At 36.2% G+C, this 17,967-nt stretch overlaps 1 protein-coding gene across 1 annotated transcript in view; it reads right to left on the bottom strand.

Moving 5' to 3' along the window:
• Positions 1 to 17,967, bottom strand: part of LOC107738516 (syntaxin-binding protein 5-like) — a 141,106-nt gene that overhangs the window by 101,198 nt on the left and 21,941 nt on the right. The gene's annotated exons all lie outside the window — the stretch shown is intronic.

The following is a 17,967-nucleotide window of genomic DNA, read 5'->3' as shown; positions in this document are numbered from 1 at the left end:
TATATATATATATACATACACACACACACACACACAGACATACAATACATACACACATACATATACATATATGGCCGAGCAATAACTGCCCCACCCCCTGTGATTTTGGCCACTGCCCCTCAAAATGTCTATGCACGGCCCTGCAACTATAGGATCTGTGAAGTTTGACTTTCAGAAGACTGTAAACACTGTCGCTCTGTGGCTTTTTGAAAAAATTTCTTAGATTGATTGAGGGTTCTTGCATGTCAATGTCTGGCTTAACCAATGGCATAAGTTTGGGGCAGGACAGTCTGTTTTTTTTTTTTCCCCAAATGCTGAAATTCTACAGTGCAGGTTTAAATATCAGAATCATAACAGTTTATACTAATATTACTGAAAATTGATTAGTAATGCCTTACACTACTGCGTTACAGCAAAAAAGTAATCAGTTAATGTAATGAATTACTTTTGTAACGCGTTACTCCCAACACTGGCAATAATAATGCAAAAACTGAGACTTAAAATCAACTTCTTAGATTGATTGAGGGTTCTTGCATGTCAATGTCTGGCTTAACCAATGGCATAAGTTTGGGGCAGGACAGTCTGTTTTTTTTTTTTCCCCAAATGCTGAAATTCTACAGTGCAGGTTTAAATATCAGAATCATAACAGTTTATACTAGCAGAAAAAAAAGCTTATTGAAAATTAAAAAAAAGTAAAAAATACTAAAATAGTGATTTAGTTTCTCTTTCTTTTTCTGTCTGTTTGTTTTTCTCACTCTTTATGTCTGTTGGTGGCTAGGGAGACTTTGTGGAATTAAAGTCATGTCACAGTTCCCAACAGAACACATCTATCAATCTTTCCCTAGCACTCTTTTCACTCTAATCAGTTCAGGAATCAAAATGTAACATTATTTAAAAGGTCAAGCATATTTAAATGACAGGCATGTCCCTTGTTCAAGGGCAATCACTAATTATAATGATGACAATAACAATAATATATTAGGCCTATAGCATATTTTTATTCGGTTTGTTAACAAAAGTTCTATGTTTAATATAAGTGAGTTTGTTGTTGTACTGTTTTTGTTGTCCATTCAAGCAATTGTGAAATGCGCACAGGCATTTATAAGCAATTTAAAAGCAAAAAAAAGCTAAAGAATGTGAGGAAAAGAGGGAAAGCCCCAACGAACCCCACCCCTCGGTGATACTGGTATTACCGGTGTTGTCACACGTCGATTAACCGGTGGGAAAATGTAATCACCGTCACAACCCTAATACACACACACACACACATACATAGGGAGACTTTGTGGAATTAAAGTCATGTCACAGTTCCCAACAGAACACATCTATCAATCTTTCCCTAGCACTCTTTTCACTCTAATCAGTTCAGGAATCAAAATGTAACATTATTTAAAAGGTCAAGCATATGTAAATGACAGGCATGTCCCTTGTTCAAGGGCAATCACTAATTATAATGATGACAATAACAATAACAGAAGACTGAGTGCAAAAAAAAATAAAAAAATGGAGAAAAGGACAATGGATAATAGCCTAATGCTGGATTTTTTTTCAGTTGCCGCAACCCTCATTTTAGAGAAAATAACCACCTGCTGCTCTGCTGCTGTGGGAGTGGAAAATGCATTTGACCGAAATGAGCATTTTCTTTCAGGTAATGCTTATGCAATTGTGTATGTGTGCATATGTGCGCTGTATGGTTCTCGAATATGAATTAAAGCAATTGTTATAGTAATAGCACAAACATTTACATTTTGCTAATTCCTCACCCTCAAGTTCCAAATCTGTATGACTTAGTTTCTTCCAGGAACATAAAACTGTTCATTTCCATACAGCAAATTAAGACAGTTAGTACATTTACAAATGCAGTTATAATCAAGATATTAATCCACATTTAAAAGATTAAATTAAAAGATTAAAAAATATGTACAATGCAGAGGCCAACTGTAAGATTAGGGTAACCACCTGGTTATTGCTCTGTTGCAGGAAAGTAGATGTAATTTGCAGGATATTGCGGGACACGTGTGTGAGAGATAAATTTACTACTATTATACTATGTAAATATTGATTTACATTTGTTGTAAAGCATAGGCGGAGGTAGGGCTGCAACAAACGGTTATTTTGGTAATCGATTAATCTAACTATTATTAGAACGATTAATTGACTAATCAATGATTTCACTGATTAATCAGTAGACATTTGATTATTCAGCTTTTGCAATTAGTTAAAATATTTAATTATGCACATTATAACAAATAAATTAAGGTAATCACTTCAGCTTTTGAAAGTCATATTATGTCATTACAATTATACAGTTAATTTATACAAATAAATATATTTGGCACACAAAATAAGATGACAGAGAAACTGTCTTATTCACCATTTAATTAGTTATATGAAAAAGTAACTGAATGACACATCATTCTGCCTAACATCTCCTTTTGTAAGTCATATGGATAAGAAACAAAATAAAGGTAAGTGGTAAGACGTTTTATTTTTTGATAAACTATTTTATTCACAACATAATCTCTCTTAAAATACCTTATAGGGTAATGATAATCAAAACAGTCCTGAGCTAGATCAAGTTTTGTTCTCTGCAAACCAAACTATAACTTTAATGAAATATTTTTTTCCCACTAATAAAAATATTTGATCATTAGCTAGCTCCACACTGGAGAGCCGCTTTATAACAGAAAATCAAGTTGTAATTCTAACTGAAGGCGACACTGACTCTGGTTTTTAATCTATTGCATAAAGTACTAAGTTATATAAATAAATGTGATGTAACTGGACTTTACTGGAGTACCAAACTGCAGAGTTCGTGTAACATCCACATCGCTGTAATCAGATGCATTCTTAACTGCTGCTTTCACACTGCGGTCAGTTTTTGTTGTGTTTATTTTGTTATTAAGAGGAAAGCGTGCAGCATATATTTTCATATTCATCCAAACGCTGCTCACCAGCTTCAGGTTTGGCTGTGTTTGCTCTGAAGTGCTGTCTTCTTCTCTTGATTTGCATCCAGGAGGGTTGAATTACAGTCTTACGCTACACCGCCACACTGGTCAAACCGCATTATTGCAGATTCATACATTAGGTCATTTGAGATCAAACGACTACTCGACAACAAAAAGATTTGTCGACATTTTTTTATTGTCAACGTTGTCGATAATGTCGACTAATTGTTTCAGCCCTAGGCGGAGGGTGAACCAACTCAGGTAAGGCTAAAAGTAGCCTAATGTTTGTGTAATCTATTTAAAAAAATGTAGGCAAGTACCATATAGGTGTCACGTCAAAAATCATTTTAATACGACTGAATTTGTATTTAACATGATCACAATTTAATAAAACATTATAATTTCTAATTAAAGCGCTTTCATTTCCATTTCCACAGTTATTCAAACAAATAAAATGAAAATTGCAAAAGTAATTTCATTATATAAAACTGGGGATAAACACCATTTCACAAATTATAGATTGTTTCTATACTCTCCCAGTTCTCCAAAATCCTTTAAAAAGTTTTTACAGAAAGACTTGACAATTTCATTGAAACGCACAACCTTCTAGTTGACAGTCAATATGTTTTTCGGACAAATAGATCAACTTTGGCACTAATGGAACATATTGTGGAAATTATAAATGGTATAGATAAGAAGAAACATGCAGTGGGAATTTTCATAGACTAAATGAAGCATTTGACACTATAAATCATGACAGTTTATTACATAAACTAGAGAGGTATGGTTGGATTGGACTGGGTGAGTAGTTATTTAAGAAATAGGCAACAATTTATGAACATAAATCTTCATATATGAACATAAATTGTGGTGTACCGCAGGGATCAGTCTTAGGTCCAAAATTGCTTATAATGTATATCAATGACATGTGCAGAGTATAAGATATGCTAAAATTTATTTTATTTGCTGATGACACAACTATTTTCTGTTCTGGGGACAATTTACAGCAGCTTTGGAGGTGATTACAACAGAAATGTATATATTAAAACAAATGTAAACAAATTGTTATTAAATATAAGCAAAAGAAAGATTATGTTATTTGGAAAACATAAAATAAACTCCAAAGTAGAATTGAAAATTGACAACATAAGTATAGAAAGAGTATATGAGTATGAGTATAAGAGTATAAGCACTCTCGAAAAAGCTCCTGTTATAATCAGTGAAACTGTCTACACTGTCAAATGAATCTCTTATATCATTCATACATCTTCACTTTGTTGTTTATGAGAGAATTCGTGAGAGTGCAGAATTCAGTCAGCAAGCGTGCACACTAAACAAAACTTCAGCTTTTCAGTGATGAGCAATCTGAACGACTCTGATTGGCCATTCCAATCATAAGCTCAACAGAATCATGTGTGATTGGTTATAATGCCCAACACTGTAAAAACTCATCAAAAGAAATATGATGCGATACAAGCATATCTAAATTTAATGCTGCAATCAACACTTTTAATTTCATTTTCACTTTATTCGCAACAGACATAATAGATTTAGTTTAATTGTGTGGGCATTAGAGTGATACAATGTAATTTACTTTACGGGACCTATTCAGTCTACTAAGCTAGAATATGACAGCTGCACAAATGGATTTTTAAACGGCAATCACATATTTTGTAATATATTTTTATTGTGCTATTGTAAATAGCACAATAAAATTCAGGGAAGAAGAAAAATAATACAGACATAATTGAAATGCAGGACACGGATTAAGTCTTGCGGGACAAATTGGGACAATGCTCCCAATTTCGGGAGTGTCCCGCATGTCACCCTAAGTAAGATTCACATGTATACTGCACATGCTGGACAGAGACAAACTACAGATGTATAATCTAGGTCTGTTAGTCCAAACTGCAACTACACACAGAAACACACACACACACATACAACATGCCTCTTGCTGCACTGGGTGTGTCCAGGGGCCCATCAAATCAGTTCTGCTCATTCATCCATCCATCTCTTTCTTTTTATTCCATCCTCCTCCTCTCCCTTTCTGTCTCTCTAATACTCCTATTAGCCTTTTTCTATCTGCTTGTCATACAGGTCGAGCTCATGAGTTCACACACAGACAGAGCTAAAAACAGCAAGCAGAATTTGTCTAGCAAATAAAAAGGTGAACAATTAAAAGATAAAACGAATAACTCTCTTATTCTCTCTGTCTGTTTTTCTCCTTTTCATTTTCTATTTAATTTAGTGTACTTGACGCAAAAAAAAGAAAAAAAACTGCACATTTGTAAGACTCCTCCTGCAATGATAATTTGCATTATCAAAGCAGTGTATAATGCAAATAGAAAAATAACATTAACACATTTAACAAAAAGGAATAAAGGTAACTTCAATTTTAATGACAAAGATAAATCTAAATGTTGCAATGATAGAGATAAAAGCAAGTTTAGTTTCTCTCTCTCTATTTGTTTTAGTTTCTCTCTCCGTTTGTTTCTCTATAACTCTCTCTGTCTGTCTATACACACAGGATGCCCACAACAGAAAAGAGGACAAATAAATAAATAAATAAATAAATAAAAAGAATGTAAGAGAGAGAGAGATAGCAAGGCAAAAAGTTTAGTGGCGAAAGATGAACAACATTCATTCAATAACACATATATCTCTTCACTTTCTTCTGCCCTATCCATTGCTGCGTTCATTTGGAACACTTGAAAGGCAATCAGGGAGGTCCTGACTCCTGAGGATATCGATTGAGCACAGGCCCACGTGTGCCTGTGTGAGATTTGATCTGTGTCCCTAACTCTCATGGGACCATATTTTTGTATGTGTGGACAGAATGTTTAGTGTGTACTTAAAGGGATAGTTCAAAATCATCATCTACTTTTTCTGATAAAACGTGGGGGGATTTGTGTTTATATTCGTGATGATTTGAATTTTAATGAGGTTGATATAAATGTGGGCGGTGAGATATTATTGCTGGACGTGTTGATTATTATATGTATTATTATGGGTGATTTTAACACTGATGTTAGTAAGAACGTTTGTGAGGATTATAATGCTCTGAGATCAATATGTAATCAATTTAATTTAACTTGGATTTTAAAATCAATCCACTAGAGTTTTTGGGAAAAGGGAGAGAGTAGTATAGACCTTATTCTAGTGTCTGACAAAAATAATATTTCCCAGAAAGGAGTGGTTGAATATGAAGAGATCATTTTATAATTTTTTGCTCAAGAAAGAGTTATAAATGTAAGTTTATGGATCACAAAACTGTACAGACTATGTTGTTGAAATATTATAACGTTGAATATTTTAAAGATCAAATTAGATAAATCAGGTGGGAGTACAAACAAAATATTTATGATGTTGAAGAGGCTTGGATGAAATTTAAGAATGTATTTCCTAAAGTTGTAGATAGAGTAGCTCCCCTCAGAGAAATGAGAATCAAACAAAAAGTCAGTCCTTGGATGAATCAAACAATAATTGAATTAATAAAAAATAGAAATAAAGCAATTAAATACAGGATTTAGATTATTTTGAAAAGTGTTTAGAAATATTTAGTACAGAAAAAGATAAAGGTGGCAAAGAGTAATTTTATTAATGATCAATTAAAAGGAAGGTTTGGGGATTCTACATTTTTATGGAAGATATTAAAGAAGATCACACCAATAGGGAAGTCTGACCCTATACCTCAACCAAGATAGGGTTAGATGTTGAAGGCATGATAGAATTTGATAGAAGTTGAAAATAAGGTAAATAATTCTTTCACATCTGTTGCTACACGTTTAGTGTAAAAACGTCCATTGAATAAAGGAATCTATGGGATTTAATTTGTTAGAGGTGTTTATCAAAGAAAAGGTATGTTGCCAAATTCTTTTTATTTTAGTAAAGTTTCATTGGAAGATATTAAGTCATTTTAGAGCAATTAAATGTGTCTAAAGCGACTGGGTTGGATTCAATTCCACCAAGGTTTTTAAGGGATAGAGCTAGTATTATTGCACCTACTCTCACATATATCATCAATCTTTCATTGGAGAAAGGTATAGTACCAGCAGATATGAAGATAGAAAAAATTATTACATTATTTAAGATGGGAAGCAGACAGGATCCAGGAAATTATCGACCAGTTTCTATATTGAGTGTTGTTTCTGAAATAATAGAAAAAGGGGTGTTCAAGCAGATTTATGTGTATTTAAGTAAAAATAAATTCATTTATGGTTTTCTGTCAGGTTTTAGAAAGTCTTATTCAACTGACACTTGCATATTATATTTGACAGATTTTATTAGGAAAGAGACTGATAGAGGAAACGTGTGGGATGGTTCTGCTGGATCTGCAGAAGGCTTTTGATACTGTTAACCATTCAATATTATTAGACAAAATAAGTACCTTTTTCATGTACAGTAAAATCTTGGTTGGCTTCTTATCTAACAGGGAGAATGCAGAAGGTAGAAGTGGGAGGGATACGTTCTGAGGGTTAAATTGTGAATAATGGGGTTCCGCAGGGTAGCGTACTTGGACCGCTGTTGTTTTTATTAAACGATATTCAGGCTGCATGTGATGGAAATATGTTTTTATATGCTGATGATGCTCGCAGATATGGAGACTGAACGACTAGGAGAAATTAGCTGAAGAGCTTGTTAAGGTGAAGGAATGGTGAAAGGAATTTTGGGTCAAATTATAAATTGCATAAGGCAAAGGACTTTTGATGGTTGATGTTGATGGTTATGTCCTAGCAAATAGAAAATTAAGGGTTACACTTTATTTTGATAGTCCACTTTAGACATTCTATTAACTATAAGTAACTTTGTAACTACATATCAACTAATTCTCATTAATTTGCAACTACATGTCTACTAACTCTCAGAGTTGACTGAGGGTAGGTTTAGGGTTAGTAGAATAAGTTGACAAAGAAATTGTTAGAAGATATTAAGCAGACAGTCTACTAATACTCTACTAACTGCTAGTTGACATGTAGTTGCAAAGTTACTTACTGTTAATAGAATGTCTAAAGTGGACTATCGAAATAAAGTGTTACCAAATTAAGAACTGGTAATTTTACTAGACAGAGCATTGTGGATCTTAATTTATGTAGGTTTAAGACTTTATAAAAAGTTGCCTTTGGACATTAAGGTTATAACAGGTTATGAGGGTTTTAGAAAAAGAGTGAAGACAATGTTTTTAGATGGGCTGTCTGAAATTTGACATATTTGGATTATTGTACTGTTGTGAAGATTGTCTCTGTGGTGTGTGTGAAAATTATATTAGTATGAAATGTATGCCAAAAATGACTGTTGTCACAAAAATAGTTCTCTTCTAATATCAAGGACCACAATGTAATAAGTCGTGTTACTTTATTGTGTTCTCCTTGATAAAGAAGTGTACTGCAGATGTATTGTCATTTTTTATGTCTAATAAAACTCAAACTCAAGCTCAAACTCCATAAAAGTGGTTCATACGACTCGTGCACTACATTCAAAGTTCCCACTAATCTAAATAAGGTTTTACAGTCTGAACACACCTTAGGAGAACCTTTATAAGATTTATTGAGGTTTTTATTATCTAGTTCATCAATAAACCAATAAATCATCTTTGTGGTGGTGCTTTAAAATACCCAGAAACCAATACACTGGATGGTATTGGACCAACGATCCTATATTGTTCCATCAAGAACATTTTAATCACCAAAGAACCATAGTCAAATCAAGCATAAGTGGATGACCAATATGAGTTTTTGTTTATATGTTAATAGTTATATTTTAAATTAAATTAATAATTTGTAAAATTTTTTAAAAAACAAAGAAATAAATCAAATTAAATTAAATTAAATAATTAAATAAATAAATAATAGTAATGTGAACTTGAAAAAAGTAAATCAGTATATCAGCTTTATCTGCTGTCAAAATAAAATTCCAGCTTCCAACACTTACCAGCCGATGTACTAAATAAATATATAAATCTAAATAAATAAATAAAGCCAAATATGACAATATATCGGTCACCCACTATTACAACCCTATAACAATTTTCCCAGCCTTTTTGACTAGAAGGCTCCCACAGTCAAGCATAATATTCAAAGTCACATTACATAATATAATATTATTAGAACTATAAAGGTAATATATAAACTAAAATATATTATTTACAAAAACTGGGAGTGTCAAAATAAGTCAGTTAATTAACCACAACAAAAAAAACAATAGTTACTGGTATTTTATTTTAGTTTAGTTTTGAAATGTTTTAATATATTTAGTATTAATATTATTTATTAATAATAATATTTTAAAAATGCTATATTTTTTCGTTTTAAGTTATCCTGCACCCTCTTTGCTAAGGTTAAAAACTACCACACTATACAGTATAAAATATTTCTTGATCAGAAGTTCTAGTTGCTACAATTAACCACTGAAGAAGCTTTTATTCTATTGTAAGAGTGCAGGAATGTTCGCCTCAGTGTGAGTACACTTGACAGCTCTGTCTGTCTGTGTGTGTGTGTGTGTGTGTGTCTGTTGCTTGTGTACCAGTCAGTGAATAAATTTTTTTTTCCTCCATCATTCCTTTGATCTGCGCTTCAACCTCTCCACCTCCACACTCATCAAGCCCATAGGCCTTTCTTTCAGTTGCTCTAATTGCAATCATTTCCGCACAATGAACGAATAACGCCATTTATCTCTCTTTTCCATCCTTGCCTTGCCGCCACCCCCACATTCCCTCCATCCCTCTAATAATCAGCCAATCAACATCCGCCAAAACTTGACCACTCCATCAAACCGAGACCAGGTCAAGGAGGCAGTTCACATGCATTGCACGCACATCAAGACAAAAATCAACATAGCGTGCACACACACACATACACAGATATACGCAAACATAACACACGACACATAATACACCAAAGCAATTTGTGCGCTGGTTAACTGAAGCCTGAAAGGACAGAAGCCTCAAGGACACACAAACATAATCCAAATATTATCTTAATTAAGTAAAGAATGAAAGCCCTCAAATGCACACACACACACACTTTAATCACACATGATTAACCTTTCTACTCTGCTGCTTTGAATATCTCTATGACCTTTCACTATATTCATAACTAGAGAAAAAATATCCACAACTAGCCTATATATAGTAAAGTATGTGTAAGTGCTTACATTGTGGGGACCAAACGTTCCCAGATGGACAGTAAAACCAGAAATCACCTTCATTTTGTGGAGCAGGCAATGGGCCCAAGAGGAAATGACTTAATATACATATTAATTGATGTTTTAATGAAAATGTAAACATGCAGAAAGGTTTCTATGTAAGTTAGGGGATAGAAAATATTATTGGCTCAGTATAAAACAACAGAAGTTAATGTGAAGTCCATATGCCATGATAGACAAAAAAAATGTGTGTGTGTGTGTGTGTGTGTGTGTCCTGTATCTTGTTGCGGCCATAAAATGTTCACTAATTTAATTAGCGGTGTTCACTATAAATCAGTTTAAATCAAATTTAATTTAGTTCTCTGCACAGGTCCCTCACTACAGTCTGTGTGTGTGTGTGTGTGTGTGTGTGTGTGTGTGTGTGTCTTAATCATGGGCATATGGCTTGGCAATGTTTTCTGAGTCCACAACACAAAGATTTGCTAACAGGATTAATATTAATGATGCTGGTGACATCACTGTAATACTTGCAATACATTGTAATATTGGCATTCTCTTCTTGTATCTATTTAACCATCTATAGACAGGAATGACAATAAGGCTGTGAGGGACCAATTGCCAATATGCCAATTGTTCAGCAGACAAAACATATTTCCTAAGAAACTTTTTAGTGGACAAAAACTATTTTGAAAGTTGTGAGTTTTGAAATTGATATGATATAGTACCTTTATACAATACATAATGTACCATTGTAAAGACTATAGTCTAGTCCTCACAGCCTTGTTTATATCCATGCAAAAATCTATATGCTGTCTGCCCTGAAGGTCTATAGCCAGCTTTACACTACAAAGACAGTGACTTGTACATGTTGACTCTCATGCACAGGTGACAGAAAGCAGGATGCGCACAAAGTGTCTGATATATGCAGAACCAAAGCCTAAAACCTAGTCTTACCTAAAGCGTTAGCACTATTTTAATGCTACACTGATATTTCAGGAAATAGTGTATAAACCTCAAAAAGAGCAGTGAGACATTTCAAAAGGCTGAGCTGGACATGACAATCATAGATCCCTGTCAGTGGTGACAAAATCTCAATCACTGAAGCTGTTAATGTATGTATCCATAACCAGTCACGTCGGCCCTGTCCCAGATGTTGCCCTTGGAACCCTTCCTTCGAGTCCACACTTTGGTGAAGTAATGCTGCACAGACTGTTGGGTAGCAGTGTGCATCAGTGCACGCTCAGCAAAAGTGTGCATTGAGGGTACATAGCAGCCATAAAGGGGAATCAGAACCTTAAGCCACTGGAAGACTGCAACATCAAGTGCCCCAATTCAGACAGGGCCATTGTGTTTAAGGGTTTCATGCATAAGCATGAAATCTGGTCCACATTACAGCTTATTCTGGCCAAAATTCACGAAGAGAATGTAAATCAACCAAGCAGTTAGCTTTTTGTGACATTCAGAACTAGGTAAATCTAAAATCAGACACACTACTATTCAAGAAAGTCCGTACCATTCAAGTCTCTCATGCTCACCAAGGCTGCATTTGTTTGATCAAAAATACAGTGCAAACAGTAATATTGTAAAATAGTATTACAAGGTAACTTGAATATTTAAAAATGTAATTTATTACTGTGATACATATTTTTATAGAATTATTTGATTAACAGAAAGTTCAAAAGAAAAGCATTCAAATGAAATGATTAAAAGTGCTGAATAAAAGTATACATTTCTTTCACAAAAACAAACAAAAAACTTCCACATAAGTCTAACCAATCAGATTTGAAAGCAAATTTTGTGTACTATATGTATGTATGTGGTCGTAATAAAATATGAGATTAATTGGAAAGAACAAATTTAATGTTAAAATCAAATGTATCAAGTATAGCTGTTAAAAAGAGAAAGATAATTTTAAAAATCAGCATGAGAGAACTGGTGCTAACATTTTATAAATATTAAGAGAGGCTATAAAGAAGGGTAACATATTGTCAGCAGGAAAGATGACAGCAGTGTGCTAACTATCACCGTCAGCGCTAAGATCTCAGCATTATTCACTGTCACTCTGACCACACGCACAAGACATCTGTCATTGCCTTGGTGTTTGTGCATGTTACTGTGTGGCTGTGTTAGATGTGTTTGGATGAGCGTGTGAGTGTGTGCATGTGTTTCGCCCATCATTCCGACATTAAATAGACAGAGGCTGCTGTGAACTCTAAACGTGCCCTGCCTGATAATGAAAAGAGTTCCTGCTCTTTGACACTCTCTCTTTCCCCGTTCCAATAAAAATGAAACAGAAAGAGGGGGAAAAAATTATGCAGAAGGTTACATGACTCCACCCACCTCTGCTTTTGTCATCTCACCAAAATTCATCATCACTTTAATACCAATTCCTCTTTCTCTCTTTCTTTCCGCTAGTCCGCTTTGATGAGAATCGACAGCTTATCACAGAGGAGAATTCTATTACATGTTCGCATGTACAGTATGCACTTACACACACTGGCACACATACAAACTTACAAACTCTCTGAGAAATGCACATTGAATTGAATTACGTCTTTGAACACATACATGCGCACACACACGGGTAGAGAATTCTATTACCAGCCTCCTATTGGACAGTAATCCTCTCTTCACTTCCTGCTACGATAAGGACTACTTCACACAAAAAGCAGCCCATAGTGTATCCGTGTCACAAAGGAGATCCTAACAAAAACACCAGAGATGAATGACATATATGCTCAAAGGTGTAGATTTGAGAGGCCCATGTTCGGAAGGGAGTCAACTGTCGCCCTCAATCATGCACCAGTCTGACATTAATTTAATCACAACTGAAAATAATTTAGTAAATAATAATGTTTTTTTTTATAATAATAGGAAATGTTTCTTGAACATCAAATCAACATATTTGAATCGACATATTAGAAAGGAGTCATCACAATAATAAATTACATTATAAGTATATTAAAATAGAAAACATTTAAACAGTTTTTAAATATTTTAATTGTAACAATATTACACAATATTAAAGTTTTCTGTATTTCTGATCAAATAAATGCAGCCTTGTTAAGCATAAGAGACTTCTTTTAAAAACATTTAAAAAATTTACTGACCCAAAACTAAAACTTAAATGGTAGTGTATAAATGAACTGGAACCTCATGTTTTACACTTTTACCATTTTACTGTGTAAAATGTAAACACAATTCAGAGTGCAACTTTTCGAAATAACACTGAATATGCTACTCTTACTCACAAACAGAAACAAATGCTGTGTACCATCCTGAAATTGTGCCATTTTGAAGAATTTGGAAATACTGAAACATATCTGTTTGTTTTTTGCCTCCTATGGGTCCCATCAATGTTTAAGCCAAACCTACACAACTGCATACACACACATGCAGCCAGCATAATCTGTTAAGACTCTGCATAGACTGTTACATCAACATGACAATTACATTTTGTCCCTACTTGCTGTAGGTCAGGGGTCAAAGTCATTTGCACATGGACTGAGCTAAATTTTTCATGTATTTTCTCGAAACAGAATCTTAAGACAGATGTTTTTGCCCTTGTTTGATTCTATAACATTGCTTCCTTTGCACAAGCTCAGAATGACTTTATAGGATTAGTATGAGATTGATTCTTTGTCTTCATTCATAGAGCGTGTGCAGTTAGCTGACTGCAGTGAAGTGAATGCCACACCAATCTCAGCCCTGCATTCTGCCACCCTGCCAAGATTTGCATCAACACACACACACACACACACACACGCATAGATGACATCAACAAATCTGGTTAGTATGATGTGCTCCTTGCTTACTTCAGCATTGTGCCTATTTTTATACACAATACATAATGCAAGCGTATCTTTTACAACTGTCAGCTGTCTTTCTTTCCTAAATAAAGAGAGACACTACTTTAATATATATTTACAAATCTTTCTAAAATTAACACAAATGCAAACTCATACACAAACACACGCAGAGTATTCTCCTATAAAAATGATTTGCAGACAGTGTATGCAGTGAGTGCACAGAAAGGTTGATAATCAATAGTGCAGTGTGAATGTTTAACTTTGGGCTCTCTCAATCAATACAGAGCTCTGAACAAGAACTAAATATACCATTCTGCCTGGAGTCAGTGAAAGATTGAGAGAAAGAGTCAAACAAATACAACCAGTCAGCCATCAGAAAGAAAATCAACTGTATGTCCAAAAGTAGGAATTCTATAGCATTTTGTACAGCATTTAAAAAAAAATTATGCTGCAAGTAAATGTTGGCATCAGATTTCATTTAACAGTTAATTTTTAAATCATTAGTGTTTTTAAAGATGAACTTTAAGCAAGTGGTAAATAGTGGCAAAGGTGATCTAAATGTAAAAATGCACAATTACATATCTAATCAAACATGTTAAAGGGGTCATATGATGCGATTTCAATTTTTCCTTTCTCTTTGGAGTGTTACAAGCTCTTGGTGCATAAAGAAGATCTGTAAAGTTGCAAAGACTAAAGTCTCAAATCCAAAGAGATATTCTTTATAAAAGTTGAGAGTCAGCCACACCTACCTAAAACGGCTCGTTCTAACACACCCCCACATACCTACGTCACGATCTCGGAAGATTTGCATAACGCCGCCCAAACGTTCACGCAAAGAAAGAAGGCGTAACTTATTCTTGCTGTTGCCTCCGCCGCCATGTTGTGGAGTCGTTGTGTGTTTCGTTGTGAAAGCGAAACTACTTTGTTTGACCTTCCAAAAGAGGACGATATCTGCTTTGTCATGCCTGGAGCTGATCCGTGCTGGCATAAACACATTTCATTACACCAAATACACAAAATAATGTTATTTTTAGCAGCATCATATGACCCCTTTAATACTTACAGTACTTTTTAAAAGTATAGGTGAGTCTTGGAGAGATTAAGAGACTTAAAATAATAATCTTACCGACCCCAAATATTTGAACGGTAGCGTGTATATTACAGTAAGGGTAGCGAGCCCCTCAGCTCCGCTACGTTCCCGGGCGGAAGAAACTGAGGGGAGCGCACGCTGGAGACTGCTGCGCCCTGAAGCATCATCAATGGCAGGGATGGCAGAAAAATCTCCCGAGGGCACTGAGGAGAGACGGACACCGTATACTGCGGTGCACCCCGCTTTTCCCCAGTAGGGGCCGCCCCCGAAGGCCCTGAACCTCTCATGTCAGGGCCTTTTGGCCGAGGACTTCCTCTGAAGCACGTCCCTCAGGTCAGGCTTCGACTGCTACACCTCGGTGTGGAGATCGGGGAAAAACGGTAGGCTCCGGCGCGGAGGTGGCAGTTTACTCCGCAGAAAGCGCTCATCTAATTTGCTTTTCTGAGGTTCAGCTTGTTTCTCGGCCGGCCAATCGATATTTAATTTAGCTATGGCACAAGTGACCACCTCCAATAACTCCTCATACTGTGCTGTGTGAGGAGCCTTCATCTAGCTCCTTAAGCAGGTCGGTTTGGTACGCCTGTAACACCGCCATGGTGTGCAGACACGCACCAGCCTGACCTGCCGCCGTATACCCCTTGCCCACCAGGCTCGATGTTGCACGTAACGGCCTGGAGGGCAATGCCGGAGCCTTTAATGACGATGCCGCGCCGGGGGACAGAGAGCTTGCGACCGTCTGTTCCACCCAGGGCATTGCCTTATAACCATGATCACTAACCCCCGCCAAGTTTGCATAATGAGAGGAAGCGGGGGTAAATAGACGTGCTGAATATGGTCTCACCCACAACCTCGACACCTTGGTGTGGAGATCAGGGAAAAACGGTAGGCTCCGGCGCGGAGGTGGCAGTTTACTCCACAGAAAGCGCTCATCTAATTTGCTCGGCCGGCCAATCAATTTTTAACTTAGCTACGGCATGAGTGACCACCTCCAATAACTCCTCATACTGTGCTGTGTGAGGGGGCGAATCCTCATCGGCGCTCTCCACATCAACCTCCTCGGAGGAAGATAGGCGGAGCGTCGAGCCCGTTCCCCGGGGGGAATGACTGACACAACACGGAGCGCTTCGCTTAATGACATAAAGCTGAAGCTGGTTCCACCTCACGTGCCTTTATAGCTTCCTGGTCGCTACGTCTCCCGCCTATGACTCGCCCTTCCATTGGACTGATTACACATGTGATTCAGAGCACGGTCACGCTGGGGGCGTTCCCGTAGTGTCTTCGGACGCAGCTCGAGTTCCTGAAGGGGAATCTCTAATATTGACGAATAACCAATATATGTGCACCAATATATTGTGCATCCCTAGACAAACACTACACCCATATGTGCTTGTTAAGCCTTTTTAACTATGGGCATTATTAGGCCCCCTAATAAAGGGCCTAGGAATACAGTATTCCTTGCAGTGTATGTAATGCAACAAAATACAATGATGATCTAAAATTTTTGCATACAGTGAGTTCGTCACAATAGTCCATGCCAAAACTGTCAGTTGACACAGAAATGACTCCCAACAGAGTCAAAGCCCCTTCTTTTCATGTCTCATTAGCATGTAATACGCATGGAAGGAAGGCTAGACAGAAAGACAGACAGAAACAGCAGAGAAAAAAAGTATATTGAAGAACGAGAGAGACAGGGAGTGTCATGCTTTTCACAGTTAAGTAACACAGTCCAGTTATCTACGGTAATGACAGGTCCATAATTAGCACAAAGCTAATTCACTGTGATGCAAAAATGGCCTACTATCTCTCTTTTCCTCCGTCCTTTCATCGTTTCATCTGCCACATGATTTCTGGGCATTTCTTCTCTCTGCTTCCTGCTTTGTCTGACTCTCTGCACACAGGCTTTGTTTCCTCAATATTGCAAGGAAACCTCTTGTGATAAACTAAATAAATAGCATGATCATTAAGGACGAACCAAAAAAAATAAATGTTGATTTTTTTTGTATGAAATGTTTCCAAATCATAAAACACTCCAGACACTCGAGCTGTACAAGTGCTGGCATCAAGTTAAAGGAACATGATCAATTTATTCATGCGGCTGAGGAAATAAATCAAACACACCACAAATCAAATCACACGTTTGCTTCTAAGTTCTCTTCTAAATTATGAACTTTCTCTCTTTTGTGAATTTATATTCATTGCATCTGTATTGGAAATAATACTTTTAATAAGACCAACACGGAATCTGCTGACTTTGCATTTTCTATGTTTTGGGGAAAATCTGCAGAATTTTGTGGAATGGATTTAAATGTGGAAAAATGTGGTAATAGTGAGTCTTATTAGCTGCTTAAAGCTTTTCAACTTCAAATGTGCTTTAGTACTGCTCTTCGCAAAGTAGCTGGACCTTCTTTTATTGTTAACAAACATGATGTAAACACATGAGCACCAATGACTGAAGCCGGGAACGTTCCCGGCAAATCAAATCAGACATCTCTGAAAATAAAACATTATTGTAGGCTTACTGGTAAGGCTAGAATACTGATTTGACTCATTAATTCATTTGCTGTGGAGTTTTGCAGACACAGATTCCATGTGGGCATGTTCAATAATGCTGCCAAAGAAATTATAGAAAAAATGCTAAGCTAATGCTAATATGGGTTTCTATTAGTGGCCAGTACTCACGTTTATCCATTATTTATCCAACTATGTTGGAACTGGGTGTCTCATTCTCCCTGTCTCTCTCTCTCTATTTTTCTGTCAGTCATTCTCAGTATTAATGCATTAGTAACATTGTGGGCGATTCCTCTGGGAGTCAGTCAAATGGTCTTACACCCCTCTATGCCATAGGGAGGTCTTTAAAGCGAGGAAACATGACAGCATTATACCTTACCTCCGACAGTAGCTATCCCAAAGCCCAAAAGTCCTTCTAAAGTCTTGAAATTACACTGTGGAGCAAACAGCTTTGCATCACTGAGGGGGG

This window comes from Sinocyclocheilus rhinocerous, unplaced genomic scaffold, assembly GCF_001515625.1.
Source record: "Sinocyclocheilus rhinocerous isolate Xijiao unplaced genomic scaffold, SAMN03320098_v1.1 scaffold1215, whole genome shotgun sequence".
Taxonomy (NCBI): Eukaryota; Metazoa; Chordata; class Actinopteri; order Cypriniformes; family Cyprinidae; genus Sinocyclocheilus; species Sinocyclocheilus rhinocerous.
The sequence above is the reverse complement of the archived record's forward strand: the minus strand, read 5'-3'. Positions and strand labels throughout refer to the sequence as shown.